The 20,630-nt window shown below is 39.3% G+C and overlaps 1 protein-coding gene across 2 annotated transcripts in view; it reads right to left on the bottom strand.

Annotated features, from left to right (window-relative positions):
- RFTN1 (raftlin, lipid raft linker 1) overlaps positions 1–20,630 on the bottom strand; it is a 94,995-nt gene that overhangs the window by 63,747 nt on the left and 10,618 nt on the right. The window lies entirely within an intron of this gene.

Genomic DNA, 20,630 nt, shown 5'->3' with positions numbered 1-20,630 from the left:
GTGACTCTCATTGAACCCTAACAATTCTTTCCTCCTTGAATCCTTGAAAGTAGTTTCTTAAGAACAACAAAGATGTACCAAAGAGTCAAAGTACTCCCAATGAAAGTAAAAGCAAAGCCACTAATAATAAAACTCAAACAACAGAGAGCGGTAAGCAGATTTCTAGTGAGTTTTGCAAAGAGTTCCAAATAATTATTTCTAGGCTAAAGCTCATCAGACTAAAAGCCTCAAGCAGTACATCTGACATAGGAGGGAATATATGATGCTTCTTACAGAGTTACACGGCTTTGATTAACTGAAACATACTCATGCTAGAATTTAATGAGTTAAAAGCTCCGCCTTATGTAGTGAAAATACTACATGCTGTATTATCATCTTTTTTCTTTTCTAATAGAGCTCCCGTGAGGAGTACAGAGGCTCCTAAACTTTGAAGAAGCATGAAACAGTCTCAATGTATTCTCATTCAGGCTGTCAAGAGATGTAAGGCACTGGCTGTTAATATTTCAGATTGCTCTTTGGTTATGCTAAGTGACATTCTTTCAATTTTCAAGGCAAATACAATAAATGTCCTCACCAAAGAAAGTAACAGTGAATATGCCAGAGAAATCAGGAATTTAAATGAAGGAGGACCATTCAATAAGCTCCTGCTGTTTACTTTTAGCGAAAAAGTAATAATGGAACTTAAAAATATTCAAAGGCACATGCACTGTATCTCAAGAAGGGAGAGAGAAGAAAAAGGAGAAAGACTGAAACTGCGTATACACCCTGTGAAGGTAAGTATACAAATACCTTTATGTGGGCATGTAAGTGCATGGATACATACATATGTATGTGACTATACGTGTAAGTACACACACAGACATACACGGACATCCTCTCCTTTAGGTACATGCATTAGTCAAAGCAAGAAGGTACTGAAACAGCTCAAAGATGGAGTGAGATGAGACGACTTCCTCTCATCAGTTTTGTTGTCTAATCTCATAGCATCTTTGGGTTATCTTTCGTCCAATCAAAGCTCCATTTCTGTATCCTGAAAGCATAACTATCTTAAGAACTGGCTACATCTGATGCACATGATGGGATTATACATGGAATAGTTTTATTTTTGGTGTTCAAAAAAAAAAAACCACCATGCCCAGGCTATCACATCCACCACACAGTGTGAAAAACCACCCACGAAACAGAATCTAGTTACCTAAATAAATCAGCAGGCACTTCTTAAATGACTCACCACTTACATGTATTAGCTTGTGGGCAGACTTATGCAAAATGGGCAAAACGAAGACCACTACCCAGGTGCAAGGTTTAACAACCATGCAACATACAAAATGTAAGAAGATGAAAAAGGGGAGGTACTACTCATTTAGATTGTGTACAGAAAAAATAACCAAATTCTATCCTCTCTTGAACTCTTTCAAGTAAATGTTAGCTATTTGTCCCTCCATCCTGTTCTGCAAAAGGGAAGGAACTGGTTCTACTTTCTAAAGTGATACAGAGCAAACACAGATAATCTACCTTTCACAAATCCAAGAAATTGCCAGTTACATCTAACCAAATGGAGAAAGCATTCGAAGTTATAACATTTTAATCACACATCTATATAAGCTTCCAAAGGCAAACATTACACTGAAATACAAAGGGTTAATTCTGAACTGCAGTAAGTGCCAGAACATTTATTCACATCTCTATTTCCAAGAAGTGCTGGTTCCTGCACTGAAGTCTTCAGACACCAAGCTTATCTACTGATGGCAATACTTCAGCTGCCCAAGTCCAACACCGAACACCCACTGTTCCTTTTAACAGCTTAAGACATAAAATAGGACTTCCCACCACTCACACAGTGGTGCAGCAAGTTATATGCTCTCACAGCAAGCAGTCAGAAATCAAACATTTTAAAACGTAGCGAAGGAAGAGCCACCCAACAACCATGTAGTGGTTAAAAAACTTCATTGAGATCTTCTGACATCCCACAGCCAGTGGCAGCGTAACACTTGAGATCTTAAAAGATACATCTTTTTTTGTTTGAGCCTTCTCTAGCTGACTTGCTTACTATTTTTCTTTCAGCAGCAACAGCAATGAACACCAGGGAGCTTCACAGATTCATTGCAGCCTACAAAACTTCCAATTCCCTCCCTGCTATATTTCTCTTTCCATCTATTTCTCCTTTCCTGGCATAACTCCCATCTTTTCCCCTTCCTTCTCCTCTATTTTATGTTTCACTTTGATGTTCTTTCCACATTTCTGGCGAATTTTCATTACAGATTTAACAGGATATAACAGAATTAACACCCAACTCTGCAAATTTTAAAATCAGCAAACACGACCCATAGCAAAGGAGCTGCAAAAAGCACAAATAATATCCTCGGAATAGTACAAAAGGCATGCCTTAGTAAATTCTAAATTACCTACATCTTGCTAGACAAAAAAAAAAGTAGAATTAGCGTTTCAAAGCTTTCCAGTTTGCTGGAAATATCCTGCTGTCAATAAAACCCTGCACGTGCTGGCTCTTCAAGGAGTTAAAAAGCAGAAAGGTTATTACATCAATCTACATATTTCCATCCAAACCAACTGAGAGCAGACTTGAAATTATTGGGGATTTTCTTAATCAAGCACAGATGAACAAAGTAGGCTGCATGCATTATATTAGGAATTTTTTCCATATTCACTAGATAATTAGTAACTATAAATCTGATTGAAGTCTAGTTTTCAAGCTGAAAAATGACAAGAGGATTTCAAAACATTTGGAGAAGAGGGTGGAGAAAGAAGTCAACAGCAGTAATTGACACTGAATACGTGCACTATGATTTGATGTACATTTTGCACAACACACTGAAAATTATAATTAAAATCAGAGATTTTAACATAGACAATAAGAGAAAACTGCCATCGAAGTGTTACATAAAGGAGGTTTTTCCCCAATTCACAAGATAATTACTGCAAATTTCAGGTACATGTTGAATAACTGGACATTACAGAGGACACTGAGACATCTGCACTTATAAATTCAACCTTCAACACAGAGGTCCGAATGCAATGACACACCAGTAACCTTGTGGAGAATGGTTTGGATTTATCAAGATAGCTCTCACTCACCAAGCCAACCTGTGCAACAGAGAACTGATAGTCTCCAGGGAAACCAAAATCCTCCTGGCAGGTCATGGCTATATGTATTTCATACATAGCACTTCACTGCATATACACAAAAAAGTATAGATAGCTTCAAAACGCTTGAAGGCTTTATTCAAAAGTAACCTGGTGATTTCGGTTCCTTTTCACATTAAATCTCCAGTGTTTCGCATGCATTTTCCCCTTCTGTTGTAACAGCTATTTTCAGTCTATCCTGTAAAACCGTATTCAGGATGATGCTGTGTGCCAAGTTTGTTTGATTTTTTTAAAAGCTTGAAATGGATTTTTTCCAATCCTGTGACTAAAGACCATATATTAACCTGTTTCAGATGCTCTCAATTCTTGCTTGCATCAACTAATAACATTCTTTTGCTTCAAAAGCAACAGTACATACTAAGCACTTAATACTTTAAATTAGCATAAGTATAGTAGTGACTTTGATCTTTTCATCTTTTTCTTGGCTTAGAATATTTGATTTTTTTTAGATAAAGAGATGACATTTCCTATTTATGTACTTTTTCGTTTGGAACAGAACATCAAGTTTAACTTTTCAGGGCTCCTTTGGTGCTTTTTTAAATCAAATCTCTTCATTTTGGTAATCTTGTAGTTTTTCCACAGAAGTTGGTTAAATTGTTTTCAGCTTTCCTGGCAAAACTAAATCAATGTCACAGCAGCTAAAGCATGCGACACGCATTGTTTAACTAAGAAAGCCGTGGTACTTGAAGGTATATTCTCAATTAGATTTTTGCCCCAGATTTGGTTATGTTGGGTAAGAAACTGCAACATGATGAAATGCAATACAAACAGGAGATAGGTGAGACATAGAAACTAAATGCAAAGAAAAAGAAGATGCCAAGTGTTTGGATTTCTTTTTTAAATACCATCCCTTAATGATGTTAAGATAAACACTTCTGTGGGCACCTCTACTCAGAAAACACAAGACATGTTAGACTATAAACAGAAAAAAAATGGCCCTATCTAACCCCATCCTGACACATAACCCATAGGGTTTCCCAGGAAAACCTTCAGGTTTTAAAAATGAATAAAAAGTAATTTAGGTCTGTCTTCCTTTCCAATTGTTATGCATGTTTGGGAACTCCAATGCAAAACATTCTCCAGAAAATATTTACCATTCCTCTCAGCATTTCATCCCCACACTCCTATTTTTTTCATTTAACTCTACTGAAGTTGGGAATATTCTCCCATCGGTGAAAATGTTAATACTTCTGTTAGGAACAACAGAACTTCATAGTAAGAGGCTGCTTCTGCAGCTGAGCAGGATTTAAATTTCACTGTATCTCATATCACTGTCACAGCAGCTGCTCCCAAGACCAACATGTAGCTGCACATGGACACCTCGGTCTCTGAGCAGCACCAACAGGACCAATCCCATAGGATCTTAAGCTGTCCAGGTACCTGGAGGAGAACAGGTCTCCAGAGGAAGATCCTATGATCCAATTCTCGCTGTTTACAAATGTCACAGGAAATGCTCTCTGCTAAAGCACACTTTATGTGTAAAGATTTGAGCGGGAATGTACAGAATTGAAGGATGGCAGTGATTCACACAAAGCAACCTCCCCATGAGCTCCTGATTAACTTGGCATGGGGAAGAGGCACATGTTACCTCATCTGTGATCCTCAGAAAAACCACACAAACTAATTCCAGAAGATATAAAGCTAAAAGAAACAAGTGGATTAATGATTTTGCAACGTGCTAGACGATCACATCCCTTAGAAATAGGATCGGGAGGGTTACACCTGCACCAAAGACAACCTGTTTTAGAGGCCGTGCGTAATGGGACTGACCAGCTCCACCAGTACACACAGCTGGTTATACATCAGATGAAAATCAGTTCAGAAAATAACACTTTTCATTGAAACAAGTTTTTGCTCCCTGAATCAGTGCTATTATACGAATTCCTACATAAACCATTCCCAATGAGAAGCACAACGAATGAAAAGCGATTCCCACTGGTAAGTCTTTTGATCTCCAACTCCTCTACTGCTGTAGCCTCAAATATACCTTCTTTGCCAAGCATTCAGCTCACCCCACGGATTCTCTGAGCTGGAGAGAAGGCAGCCCTGTTGTGGATATGAAGCCACAAGCACTGGATCCCTGGCAAGCGAGCTGTTGCTGAGGTGAATGGATGGGGCTGAGTGCTCCTCACCTTTTTTTTGTCTAATGAACATTTCTGTCCTGTACCATTTGGGAGCTGGAAGTAACAGAATTGTCTTTTAAAAGTCCTAGCAAGCTGGTTTTAAACTGACCTAGGAAAAACATTCAGAAACAAAGCAGAAAAACCAACCACACTACCACCTCCAAACCCTTTGAATTAAAAATAACAATAATAATAAAACCCTTCAAAAGTAAGGACCTGAAAGCAAAATCTTGCAGAAAGTACTATGGGACACTGCCTAGAACCAGCAGTGTATTTAGAAGTGATAAGGCTTTCACAGAGTAATGCAAACGACTTGCAAGCAATAGCTCACCACTGGCACCTAAACGAAGCATGTCACTGCCAAACACACCACATCACTTCAACTTGGCAAGAAGTCTTGAGAGAAAGCCAAAGAGTAGTGGAAAAGGCTGTTAAAAGTTAACAAAGCACTTCCCAAAAGTACTATTTTGTTTTTTTAAGCAAGTCTGCTAGGGCATGGGTGATGGATTTACTACAGGAAAAAGTTTTTCTTGGCAAAAACGCCTTGCTTTTTTTGCTTAGAGCAAATTTTCCTGTCACTCTCTAGAATCTGAACTCCTACTCCCTTGCTTCAGAAAAATGTGGCCTGTTTCTGTTTTATGTGAAGAATTCCCACACAGTGATACTGATAGCATGCGAATCTATTGTTTAATATGGGTCATGGGAAAATGGACACAAAATCAACTATCACTGGAATGGAACAACTAAAGTAGGATTATAGTAATTTATTTTTTATCTTGCAATAAGATAATTGTTGCAATTCTTTTGAAAAATATCAAAGCATTTCCCCCAGTGCTTATGAGAAAGCGTTTTTATCTTTATTTCAGTAAAAACACATTTAAAGCACTTGCTTTAACTTCAAAGCCACCAAAGAATGAGTTAATGAAGTTACTACAGCCTAACCTCAAAGTAGTAAGTGCATGCAATGGTGATGTAAAAGATGCCCTATCCAACACAGACAGGATTCTTTGGCAGTAGAAAGATGGCAATTATAAGGCATTATGAAGACAACCTAGAGATCTAAACCTTTCTTTGCACCCTGGACAGGTTCCCTTTCAGGTGGTCAGTGACACCAAAAGAAACAGTTTCACAAATCTCACTCATACAATAATAAATACAGAAGTAAATAAACAGGTCAAATCCTCAGTTCCTGATGTAAGGAAGATAAAATATATTCCAAGAGTGGCACGGTAGTGGATGAAAATCCATATTTATTTGCCAACACAGAACACCAGAACTGCTCGCTATTGTTCTTGCTTGCCACTGCTAGCACAGACAGCACCTCAGGGACATTCCTGTGACAGTGCAGAGCGCAGTGTCTCTGTGCCATGGCCAATACCATTTTCTCACTGTTCCTAACCCAAGGAGAGGTCATAAGTGGCCTCGAGGGGGTCTAACTTCTAATTGTGTGCCAGCTGATGCACAAGGTGCTGTTGCCTCCATGCATTACAAGGTGTATTCTGCAAAATAGAGAATCAGTCACTTCTAGAACCTGTCAGGTCAAGAAGAGCCAGACCTGTTACTTTCTTAATAACAAAATGCCACTGGTAAAAATAGTCTCCTCACATACGGCTAGGATCATTAAATAATGACTAAGACTGATTTAAAAAAATGCGAAGAGGTGGTCTGAGTTTCCAACAGTAGTTCTGGAAGGGTTGTGTGGAAATATCTGCTGAGGAGCGGACCAATCTTTCCCCAGAATTTACCGTAACAAAAAATAACAAACAAACAACAAAGCCCACAAGGAGTGCAAAAATACAGCTTGAAAACAAAGTCTCAGAATTATAAAGTATTTCATTCTTTCTCTTTATTCAAGAGTGAACACATGGTGCAGAACAATGAAAATAATCCCACAGAATACGTACAATTTTATCTATTTGATCATTTGAAAGGCTTCATCAAGGCATTCAACCCAGCTGGAAGAACTGGGTAGAAGAAGGACTGCAGAGAAAGGCAGATGCTCCATCGGAACGGAGCGTCCCTCGGTAAATAAACAACATAAACAAAAAAAACAAAACAAAACAAAAAAATCCCCCACAATTCTGACACAGTTCCAAACTCTACGAGACAATAACATAACAAAAGAACATTTATTCTGTCACTCTTTTCGTTCTTTTGTTCTGTGAATTCAGATAAAAGTAGATGCTTTTTTTTTTTTTCCCCTTTGGCTTACTAATAATCTGTGCAATAATTGCCAGTGAATTAACCCATGCAATTGAGCACTATTTGTCAATTCTTCTATCAGTTATAATTAAGAAGTTTAGGAAAAAAATGTTCAAATAAAAGAACACCAATAAAGGGCTTAGCAACCAAGGAACTACAGCACAAGACTGATGTTTATTTATATTTCCCCAGTAACCATGTCTTGGCTTATCTCTAACTTTATCAAAATTCCATCTATTCATTTGTAAACCTCATATCACATTCTCTTTTAGATTTAAGGCCTTTTATCAATTCATTTGGAAACATATGGCATCTTTAGGACTTCTCACATCCTTGACGTCTTTAATATTTTATGTACCATGTAGCATGCGGAAGCTTCTGTATTCTCAGGAAGAGATGAACTCTTTCAACTGATGACTGAGACAGGTAATATTACTGAGATAGGTAATATTTTTGCAGTTCTTAACTCATCTGATGACTGTCAAGCCTGTCTTTAGAGCATTGATCAAGAGCCACAGCTCACAGCAAAGGCTTAATGAGATTCTCCTCTTCTTGAAAAGGACTGTTTTTCAGCAAGTCTGCAGCTAATCAGTGCAAGTCTCAAGTTGAGAGCATGATTATTGGGGGGGAAGGGGCAGGGAGAAGGAAAGGAAGGAAGCTGAGAGTCCTTTACAATTTTAACTATACAATGCTCCATTTATATGAATAAGCAGGCTTTGGGAAAAAAAAAAAAAAAAAAAAAAAAAAAAAAAAAAAACCCAGAAGGAAAGAAAAAGAAAACAATTGGCTGGGAAGCCTTAAACTTGCAAGTTTTGTACAAGACCCTACTACAATGCCAGGGTTACCATTCACCACTAAGAGCCATGTCAGTTAGATATCTTGACTGAGTGAGCAGTGGACTCAGCTGAAAACTCCTGCATGCCATCTTGCATCTGGGAAACCCCCAATACATTGCTGCTGATCGTAAGTTTATCACAGTACAGAGTGTCATAAATACCAAGTCATTTGCAAACGCATGACTGTAGACATTAGCCAAGAGTTTACTGGGCATACACTTATGTCACAGGAAGTAAATTGCAATTTTATGCAGTAATTATGATACCTGGACTCTTCTCAAGTGCAGGATATCCCCATTTTGTATGACAACAGTAAGACAAAACTAAATCGCTAAGACTTGTGTTAATGCTCATGCTACACGGCAAAAAAATGTAACACATGCTAGGGTTTTGCCATACCTCAACTATTACCAGAGAAGCTTGTTTGAGAAGTAAAAACAAGACTAGCACAGTGCTCAGTAAATGCCAGTACATTTGTGTCCTCCACACAAACAATGGAAAATTTTCCAGACTGCCTCATCACTTAAACAGAAAAATGCAGAGGAGTTGGACTCGACAATCTCTTGAGGTCCATTCCAAACCCTGCAATTCTGTGATTTTATGAATGCAATCTGGAGGCTGAATCAATCTTTATCAGCTTTGTAATATTAAGAGTGTAAGACAGCAATTTTCAAACAGGACTTCACCAAGATATTACATTGGATAGATCTGACGTCGCTACAGCCTGACCATGAACTGGTAAACAAAGGTTGCATGTACCTGGAACTCACTCAACAATAAACTGATGTTTACTAATGGAACTAATGTTAACTAATGGAAAAAGGTGCGTTATGGCAGGCCCAGATGAGATGTTTACTTGGCAGTACATTTGCATATTATACAGACGGAATACTTATTAGGCTACATAATACACATACATGTAGGCACTGAAAAGCAAAAGAGAAATGATGGTCTTATGCAGATAATAATTACCATGGATATTTTCTCTATACAAAGTCAAGGTAAAGAAAATGCGGGTCAGGCATTCACACAAAATCCATGGAAATGCCTAAGAAGACTAGCTTCGAGTACAATTAACACTTGAAACGCAATTATTCAAGTCTGCAAGCTACATTATTTTGCTGAGTGCAATATTCATAACCTTAATTTAAATTGTAGTCACAATTACGCCTGTTGCTAAAGCAACAATTCTACCTATTTACAGAACTCGACAAAGAAGATGAGAAATTCTGCCACTTCCATGCACAACCGAGGCAACAGATTTAAACCATTAAATGTTTTCAGGTTATCCTACAGACAGAATACAAATCGAATGCTGAACTTCCCTAAAATTGATGCCATTTTTAGGTTTTAAAGTAACCTTTCACTGTCCAGTAATAATACAAATCTAATACACTCACAAGTTGTTTTTCATTACATTTTCAGATTTAAAAACAAAACAAGTTATTGTGAAAGATCCAAAAGGGGTCTGAACCCAGAAACACAAGTCGCCTTCTTCAGTACGAGACCATGTGCATGCATACAATTCTATGGGTCTTATTCATGCAGGATCAACAGCAAGATGACAGCTGCACTCTGGGTTTCACTTGTATTAACTCAACATGAAGCATACCTCCAGCAACAGAAGACTCTCAAAAGTGAAAACCCATGCAACATCACATCCTCTCTTGTTACTTAATCAAATGATATCTGTCCCTCCATTTTTACCATCACCCATCACCCTCAAGGTTTCGCAGTTCATCTGTTCAACTTCACCTGTCTTTTAATATTCTTTCTGTATTTTATCTGCTCTACTTCCCCTTGATGCCCCCTCCTCCCCCCCTTCCTGAACACCTTGGCACCTTTTTCACCACCCTCCATTTTACAACACAACCTTTCCTCCTGCTGTCCTTTCTTCAGAATGACACTGTCACTCAGAAGATCCAGCCAGTCCCACACAGGGCATTAAGGAAACAACACAACTTGTCAGCCTGTACCAAGGGAAGCCAAAGCTTCTCGGGGATGAGCTAACTCAGTGACATTATCTAGAGCTGCACACATGATGAATGCCTCTAGGCACAAGAGGACTGTCATGTAAAGTCCTCTTAAACTTCCTGACAGAGATTGATGCTGCTGTGAGGCCCATGTTCATGGAAGGATGTTGGGTACTGACTTGCTTTTACTCCCCATTTCAGCATGCAGCACAATGTACGATGTTATCCCATCATGCCTAAATTGGGCTCTGCCAATGGGTATTCACTCCAGCTAATCTTCTGAACATGCCAGCCCACTTAAGAAAGTTCTTGTTGTAGGCTTTGGCAACACCTCATCATTCTTCTTCTCGTCTTTGTCCAGAAGCCCCAGATCCCACTTTCCCTCCTTTGATTATTAATTATAATTATAGCACTTATTAATTATAGTATTAATTATAACTTTTGAGCCCTGCTGCCCTTCTCCAACATTACTGTCAGCTGGTGGTTTTGCTCAAACTCTTTGGCTGATACATTCTTACGTAGCTGCAGGTGTACCTTCCGCTCACCTCTTTCAGTAGAGGAGCCTAAGGCTACAGACTTCCCAAACTCCTGCATGTTCTATGGTGCAGCAAAAGGAAAACTATGGCAGGGAGCCTGGGCTGGGGAAGTAGAAGACCATCACAAGGCTGATACAGTTTTTGGTTGCTGTATTTTCCTGAGAAAGAGGACAGAGGCAGTTTCTACGATTGAAGGATTCTGGCTATAAAGATGTTCTGGAGCAGGTACATGAGATAATGTGAGCTGAGTGCAGGCAGTCTGCCAGTCAGATGACAGGACACGGCCCTGCTCTGAACAGCCAGAAGTCTAAGAGGACTGACAGTCTGCAAAGGGTAGCAAGGAAGGGACAGACTCTTCCAGGGAGGGAGACATGCTACTGAGAATAGGGGAGCACTGCTCTCTTATTCTGCAGGACTTGATCTGCTTGCCCTGCTTCCCACACCCTTAATTGTGTCTCCTCTCCAAGTCAGGGAAATAAGACAGATTTTTTCACTCTTCCCTTCATCTGTTCTCGTCATTTTTCAGAAGAGCAAGGCAAAAGCATATGCTACCTCACTCATTCTTTCTCCTGCACAGTGTACTGCAGATACTTTTCAGCTATGCTTTTCCCTCATTCCCAATCACTAAACTGTGAGGTTTCCTGAGGGCCACTGAGATAGCAGTTAAAGGCATCTTTCAACAGTGAGTCAGTCTCCTCCAGACACTCAGCTCTGCTGTGCATCCATGCAAAGAGAGAATCTGGAAAATGGCACGGAAAGCCTGATCTCGACTTTACCCACTACAGATGTGCCTCCCTCCTCAAACCAGTTAGCCATAGATCAATAGGTACTATAATCATGAGACTACATAGTGACAGCCATACCTTTGGCAGCAGGTTTGGACTCTAAAAGTTCCATCCAGAGTGGCAAAGTCACGGCAGCAGCTTTGAACAACAGCAAGTTCATGCCAATAAACCAGCCTCAGCACAGAGAACCAACAACTAGCCTCATCAGTGTAACCTTGTATCCCATACCCATGCCCTCCAGTGGATCAAGGGCAAAGCACACACAAGAATGAAAACCTCAAGAAAGTAAAGAACAACCCATATCTTCCTTCTGAGACAACAGATGTAAAGGATAGCGTCAGCTCATCTGGTGCATGCTGACAAAGCTGCAGGAGGATGCCCACTGTTCCATTATCAACTCCATCTTTGGCCAGTGGGAAAAAACGTCTGGAAGCACGCGTGAAAAAGCAGGAACAGAAATGAACACAGAATAGAAGTAAGAAATAAAATTAAACTGGCTTCTGCACGTGAAATCTCTTTACAAGCATCACTGGCAGAGACAATGACAAGGTGTTGTCATTTGCATGAAGAAGAGGTGGGACAAAAGGGCACCTGTCTCAGAAGAAGGGCCTTGCGGACATTTGTCAGATACCTTTCCTTGCTTTAAGGCACATGCAGTGGGATGTTCCATTTACAGGAGCAAACCATCTCTTGTCCAAAGAAAAATCCTCGAAATGCCATTAAGCATTTTAAGAAGCAACTGCCCCAGTCTGGCAGTAAACTCTGCACCACAGCTATATTAAGATACACTCAGTCAGATACTGACCAGTGCTGAGCCATGCAGACACACCAAGAAACAGCCAATGTGAAATAGCTGAACATCCACAGTCTCTGTGACAACAGAGATTCTCTACTCTTCAGATAGGAAGATTAGAAAAATGAATGCAAACAGAAACAATCCCTCACAATCAAAATACATCTGCTCAGCACTTTCTTTTCAGTACAATTAAGAAAGGTAAAGAATAGCTGACACCAGCAATTCTTGTTTTCTCTCAAAGAGGTATCCTTCACTCAGGGTGAACAATTCCAAATCTTTCATCCGCGTGAGTTTTCAGAAAAACAGCAACACTTATTTACAAAGTAAATCACAAAGAACTCTATTAAAATTAAAATATTACACAGATTTTGTATATCATGTTATATCTTACTGACATCAAGGAATTTGCAGAAACCAAGTCATAGAGAGACTAAACAAGTTACTACAGAGATCATGCCTAATCACTTCTCTCCCATAGTAAAGCCATGAGACATTTACTATTTAAAGTTACAAGTCATTATGTGATCTCCTGTTCTAGTTAAACACAGGGGAAGTTTTGTTTCTGGGAAAAAAAGGATTAGGCCTGACTTAAAGAATTTCGTCACTTGTACAGAAACGCCTGTCTACCAGCCTTGAAGACTGCCAAATCTGGCTCCTTGGCTCTTGAGCAGCATCAGGAGATGAAAAACACATGAAGACTGGAAAAATGTGCAAAGCCAGAGGCAAAAGAAAAGACAAGGCCACTCAGAACAATCATGTGCAATTCCATAGTTGCTGCTAGGATGGAAAAGCTTTTTGGAAGTTCAGAGCTCTTTTTATACAGATCCGCAACTATTTTTCCATTATGTGAGTAAATTACAATTAACATTCATTTACGTATGACGTATGGTATGTATCTATTGTAAGAATTCAGTAATTACATCCAGCTAGCAGAGTAGATACAATCAACAACTGCACTGTAAGAATGGAGTACTGTAGCTACCCATTTTCACATCTAAGAATGGATAAAGACTAGGAAAGTTAACACAAACATGGCTATTTCAGCACCCATATTTTCTCCACAGTGAAACACGCATGAACACAAAACATCTTGCAAATATTCCTTCCCTCCCTCCCATTCTGCATTTGCCCACACCAACTGCCCAGCCAGATGTACAGAATCAAAGTGGAGAAAATGACCACTCCACAGCTTGGTGGAGCGGTAAGGTGATGGGATGAGATTCTACGGACGCATCTAAAGTAAATCTTTTCTTTTCTAATCACAATCTGAAAGTACTGGTCCAAAATACATAATATGCACATTCTTCAACACATCTGAGATTTCTAAAGCAATTACTATATTGTATCTAACTTCCCAGCTCACATATTTTAATACAAAATAGCAGTACCCCAGTTCAGCTGAGACTTCGAAAGACAAAGCCATACCCACAACTCTTTTTTCTATTCAAAACTAGGTGAAAGGTACAGATTTTTTGCAGTTATGTAGCTACTGAAAATAGGGGCTCAGACATATTTAATTCATAAGCAAAAAGTCACTGGCATCATTTATATGGACTTCAGTAAGGCCTTTGACATGGTCCCCCATAACTTCCTTCTCTCCAGATTGGAAAGGTACTGATTTGACAAGTAGACTGTTCAATGGATGAGGAACTGGTTACAAGATTGCACCCAGAGAGTGGTGGTCAATCGCTCAACATCCACATGGATATGAGTGACAAGTGGTGTACCTCAGAAGTCAGTACTGGGACCAGTGCCCTTTAACATCTTCATCAATTACATCAATAGTGAGGTTGAGTGGCCAGCAAGGCAAAGGAGGTGATCCTGCCCCTCTGCTCTCCACTGGTGAGGCCTCACCTGGAGAACTGTGTCCAGATAGGGAGTCCACAGCACAGGAGAGACATGGACCTGTTGGAGTGTGTCCACAGGAGGACCACAGAAATGACCTAAGGGATGGAACACATCCCCCTCAAGGGCAGGCTGAGAGAGCTGGCGCTGTTCAGCCTGGAGAAGAGAAGGCTCAGGGGAACATGGGATCAGCCTTTCAGTATCTAAAGAGGGGCTACAAGAAGGGGACAGTCTTCAGCAGAGTCTCCTGTGATACGACAAGGGGAAATGTTTTCAAACTAAAGGAGGGGAAATTTAGACTGGATATAAGGAAGACAATTTTTACAGCTGGAACAGGCTGCCCAGAGAGGTGGTCAATGTCCTGCCCCTGGAAACATTCAACATCAGACTGGATGGGGCTCTAAGCACCCGATCTGGCTGTTGATGTCCCTGTTCACTGCAGGGAGGTTGGACTAGATGACCTCTAAGTGTTCCTGTAAAACTCAAATGTTTCTGTGATTCCATAATATTGACCAGCTTCCTGCTCTAGATTCCATGAGAAGACTGGTTTTAAGGCTAGAGGGCTGGATTGAACACTATCTTTCCCTGTTCTGTCATAGTCATCAAACAGAGACACAGTTTAGGGGGCATGGTTGTGACAGGTCAATAGTTGGACCAGATGATCTTAGTGGTCTTTTCCAACATTAATGACTCTGTGATTGTGTTCTATTTGCCTTTTGATAAAGCTCTTCCTACTTTGTGTTGTGGGGCAGAACGGAATTAGGTGCAGTCATAAAGCAAAACCTAGTAAGACTGCACAATTATATCCATATGTATCACCCATCATGATAAATGTGTACACAACACAAACAGGTGCATATGTTTTACATACACATAACATATCTGTATCTGTACATCAGTAATCCTATACAGTCTACCATAAACCTGAAAGTTCAATATAAAGTACCGAAAGCAAACCTTTACTTAGAAACTGGAACACATCTAACGTATTTTACTTAAGGTATGGACCTTCAGTTAAAAGCAAACAATAGTAAAGAAGTTCAAGTTATTTCTAACAATTCCGTAAGCAATTCCTTTTATGGTGCAATTTATTACATTTATTAAACTCCTAATGTATGGAATGCTCTCTTTATGTCAAATTGCTAGTTTCACAAGACATACCAGTAAGTTTTATAAACTGCTACCAGCACAAACATTTCATTTTGCTGCAACTTACAGTGGCAGATCCTAAAAGGTTACATACTACAGACTGCAATTCACTTGGAATAAAATACCTGCACACTTTTAGAGAAGCCAAAAAAAATAATTTCTTCAAGTTTGCATTAATGGAGGGCACTGAAGACCAGACCAAGCAAAGTCCTTGTGCTGATTCTTTTTATCATGTTCATATTTTCAAGTACATGCAATCTGAGTTTAATGGAACCTGCACATGGACCAAGCTGAAATGAAAGGGAAGCACTACCAGAATCTGAACTACACAGAAGTAGCTCATTGGCCTTTTTTGCTCATCATCTTACTGCTCTTAACATGCGATTCATTTCTCAAACAATGTTTTCGTCTGTGGTACACGATCTATGTGCAGTCTGGTTCAAGCTATCACATCATATTAAAAACCTAGCAACATTTTGCCTTGCTAATTTTATTTCATCACTCCTGAGGACAAAATGACGGTAACCAACCCAGGCAACTGGAAATACAAAACTGGAATGCTAATTTCATTTATGTTCCTTTGCTTACAAAATTGAAAACAGGAAATTAAATAAATTTGCCAATGGGGAAACAATTGCTTTTACTAGTCTTAAATCAAATCCAAACACCTGCAAACAGTGGGTCTTTTTTCAGAGATAGAGCTGCTTGCTCAAAGAAGGGTTTCAGGTTTTTTTGTTTTTTTTTTCTCCTGCTTTCAAATGAATGGTGAAGAGAAACAGAAAGCAGAAACAAGGCACAAATAGCTACTTAATTCAATATAAAAATTACCAATAGGAAGAGATGGTAAGCACTGATGTAAATAACAAACATTATGTTCTATAACAGATGGAAGTGCCTGCATACAAATGTAGGAAAACATACAAATTCTGTGGGAAAAATGCCTTCCCTATCCCCAATTTGCATCTTCCACTGTGTGACTCATTTTAAGATATAATTACATATTTCCCCTTGTTTTTTTTTAATTATTAATTTAACTATGCAAGCTACACACAACTAAAATGTAACGTTAAATCAAGAGTACGCCCACACTTGAATGCCTCTTTAACTTCTGATTCTAATACAATTATGTTTTTTTATGAATGTTCACTAACACATTGTATGCACATTTATTAGAGAAAAAACAAAAAACAAAAACGAATCACACAGAAGCCCAGCCATACCAATCATAGTTAGACCCTAACAGGTTTAGGTTTTTTTAGTAGCAAAACTGTCCCTAAACATTACTATATAATACCCAAAAGCTTGCCAGAATGGGAAAGTTAGATACACTTTCAAATTCATATATATAAATACTATATATATGCATAAGTATATGCATGCATATAAGAATATGTACACATATGTATAAAAATGCCTCAAGTCATAACTTTTTGGCTTGACAATACAGCCCTTGGGCAACAACCCTTAAGCAAAAAGAATAGAGTGGAAATGTTGAAATATAACTAATAACCTTACTTTTTTTCAATAATTGTCACTTTGATTTTTTTTTTCCCCCCCCGCTTGAGAAATAAATTATCAACAACAAGGATCAAAACCATACGCCCTTGTATTCACATTATGTCTTCAGAACTTCTCTGGGACACGTGAAGTACTGTTATTATTCATTCCATCAGTCAAAACATCTGGATTTTAGTGGTTTTATAGCACAAATGGCTTGTTCAGAGTATAGCTTTTCCCCATTTAAAAAAAAATTTATATCCCCATTTCATTCTCATTGTATGGCTTGTGTGCGTTCCACGCCAACTTTCTTCAAAGCCAAAGACTGCCATAACTCATGAGGCCAATGAATTGCTATAGGAACCTGAAGCAAAACAAATAAATAAATAACTAAAAAATAAAAAAGATCCAATCAGGTCAGTTAAAACAGACAAGCAAAGAAAAAACCTCTACAGTAATCTGAGGAGAAGGGAAGAGATAAATGCCTCAGATTCCTCGTTTCTCTCAGAAGGTCATCATAACTGAAAAGAGGTAGGAGAAAGGAAACAAAAGACAAAGAAGAGGCAGAGGCCAGTTTCTGTACCATCTGTCAGTCCAAATGAATTTCTCTAAACTAGGTAGGTTAGGTCAGAACAGGGCAGGAGCACAGATTATTTAAACATTCCTCTTTCGAATCGAATAACAAACCAAACAATCAATGTTATCCCATTTGTTAGCATTTGCCCCCTGCACCATTTACCTCCTACTTCCAGTAAAACAGAAATGCATGGCACCTTGGAGATATAAGGTATAAGATGATCACTAGTCACTTCTTGTTCTTTTACAGAAAGAAATGAAAAAAAACAAATTTTTGTTGCTGTTGTTTGTTTGAATTACAGGAGTGACACAATTTTTTGTATTTTTTTCCAGTAAAAGTCTGTGGAGTACACACACAGATACTAATTTGTCACTTCTGGCTTTGTGGCAAAAGTTTTACTGGAACGTTAACCAAATGTTACAATCTTCTACTTCCATCAAATTCTTTGTTGTTATAAAATTCAGTTATTGTCGCTTAGCGTTTCTATCATCTCAACACATGATCATCCAGTTGAGCCACTCTAAAGCAAGATTTGGCCAGTGGGGAGCTTGAGAACATTCAACCTGCGGACAGAGCCAAGCAGAGCAGGTTGTGAACAAAACACACAGCCTCTGGGAGGGCCTGCCTGCAGCAGTGACATGCCACCACCAGGGCAGCAGGTCCTTCAATATGACCCGGGGAACAACAGAAAAGGGAATACTGGTTAGCAGACACTGCAAAGCAAACATGAGAAAAGCAGCACAGCCTCCTCGCAGCTGTAAGACGCCTTCACCAAGTGCTCCTCGCTCCTCCAGCACTCACTTGCACTGGGTGGAAACCCTAAAAGAATCACACTTGATCAAGCAATTTGTCACATCTAAGGGTTTTATTCTGACAAACCATAAAAATTATCAGGATTGTGGCACATGGTGGAGACTGATGAGTTCTTCACAGCCTGCTTTCCTTAAAAACTTAGGAAATCTTTCTCTGGACACTACTTTTTAGTATATCAATCCCTTAACACTGAAAGACATCAGACTTGCAACCTTAGTTCAGACTTGCAACTAACTTCATTTTGCATGCATGTATTATTTATATGGTACTTAAATGAGATATCAAACAGTATTTTCCATTGGACATCTGTTACAGAGTACAAGGCTTGAGTCTGGAAGTGAATAAAAACATCTGATGTATTATAAAGGAGCGTCCCTCCTCAAATTCCTTCAGCTGCATGTCAGAAGGTAACACATAACCAAAGACAGCAAGAGAGTTTCTGGCTAACAGCAGAGCAGGATGGCACTTTATCCCTGCTTTCAGCAGAGTGATGCTAATTAAATGAGCATGTGACAGTACCAGCTGATTTAAAGGTCCCATCTCTTCCTGGCTGAACACTCCAGAATTTGTCAGACCCTTTCATAGAACACTGATCTAAGAGAGGATAACCAAACACATCTGCACAGTCTTCTGCCAGATTCATAAAGGAGTACACAGAGATTACAGAAGGTGAGAGAGGAGCAGCATCTCCTCACTTACAGGAACAGAAAACTCACATCCACTTCACCGCTTACTGAATTGCAGTTAAAACAGACCTAAAATTCTAGAAATGATCTCTGATTTTCTGGTTACTGGATTTGAGAATGCATGCAGTTCCAAATTGTGATCAGCATCCACACTTATATCTGGAGTCAATGAGAGCTGTTTTTAGAATATGCAAAGACACACTATGACTCGGAAAACTTCAGCTGTGTATTAGCTTCCATTTGCAAAGTGGAGATCATCACAACTTCTCCCCATTCAGATTAAATTATTGAAAGAGATACATGCATCAGAGCAGCAAACATAAAGGTCTCAGATAAACGAGTAACTCCCTTCAGAGCCAGATCCACTACTATGCTAAGTAAGGTTCAGAGCAACGATGCAGTAAAATATTACAAAGCCAATCACAATTCAGCATGGCTTATTCTTAAAAGCAACGAAGCAGAAAACTTATGGAAAAGATGATGTCAGGACATATATGCACTGAGAGAGCTAAGGTGGATTCACAGAAGACAGTCTTCACAATCCAGATTTTTTATTTTTTTTTTACCCAGCTGAGAGCAATTTGTTTTTAGAAACACCTGAATGCATGCAGGCACAGGTGAAACATTCATCATTATCTTTGGTTATTTCTGAGCAAAAATATAAAGAAACCAGCCATTTTCTAACTACTGAGAAAAACATTCTAACCCTGTGCAGTAGGACATGAGCCTTTGTACAGCTGACATGAACAGGGGAAGCTGCACAGCTGTGGGCTGTCACGCTGCCCATCCCCAGAGCACACAGCCATGGGTGATACTGAGGAAACAGTGCAGAACCACAGCTCTATCTCCTCTTCTGCCCACCTGCTGGCATCTTCAGAGACCAGGGCAATGGAGATACAACATGCCAAAAAGCAAATACTCTCTAGAATGCCACAGAATTTGATAGAAGTACTTCCAGTCACAGTTTCTCTAAAACCACGTCTCCTAAAGATCTAGGGTGAGCGAGAAAAACCTACAAATGTGCTTTACAACAAACTTATCCACTTAACTGGACTTACAAAGTCTGGGTTTAATTCTTTGCTTTGTGCCTGGGGGAAGACACATGGCTGCTGCATGTGCTGGTTCCTCAGCACTCAACGACACAGACACAAACCTCATGAGGAGAATGTGCACATGAAACCTCGTGAGGCATTCACACAGTTGTGATGAACATCACCGAAAAGCCCATACAAAATCCCCAGTATTAATTTTCAATGATTCCATCTCAGTAAAAAATGTCAAAGTATCATACAACAGAAACTCAAACTGCTCAGACTCTGAAATAAAAATGAATAAATGCAGAAACAATTGAAACACAAATATGAAAAAAACATATTAAACACTAATTCCTCTACAATTTGCTTCATGCCCTCAGTAACAGCAGTGCATTCCAGTTAGTGTAGCAGCAAATGGAAGAATCAGAAAGAATGACAGACAGGCACAAAGAAAAGCCTGCAAAAACAAATTTCTCTGTTCTCACACTGCCTACAAAATCATACTCCCGTCCAACCACCTACTCCACACCTCCAGCTTTCCCAGTCACAAGCTCACTTGCAACAAGTTTTGGAAAAGAACAAACACTACCCTGGGCTGAACGTGCTGACCCGCACA

The sequence above is a fragment of the Centrocercus urophasianus genome, unplaced genomic scaffold (assembly GCF_019232065.1).
Source record: "Centrocercus urophasianus isolate 14NV4802_14NV808 unplaced genomic scaffold, USGS_Curo_1.0 seq_16, whole genome shotgun sequence".
NCBI classification, from domain to species: Eukaryota; Metazoa; Chordata; class Aves; order Galliformes; family Phasianidae; genus Centrocercus; species Centrocercus urophasianus.
This window is presented reverse-complemented; position numbering and strand designations above follow the sequence as displayed.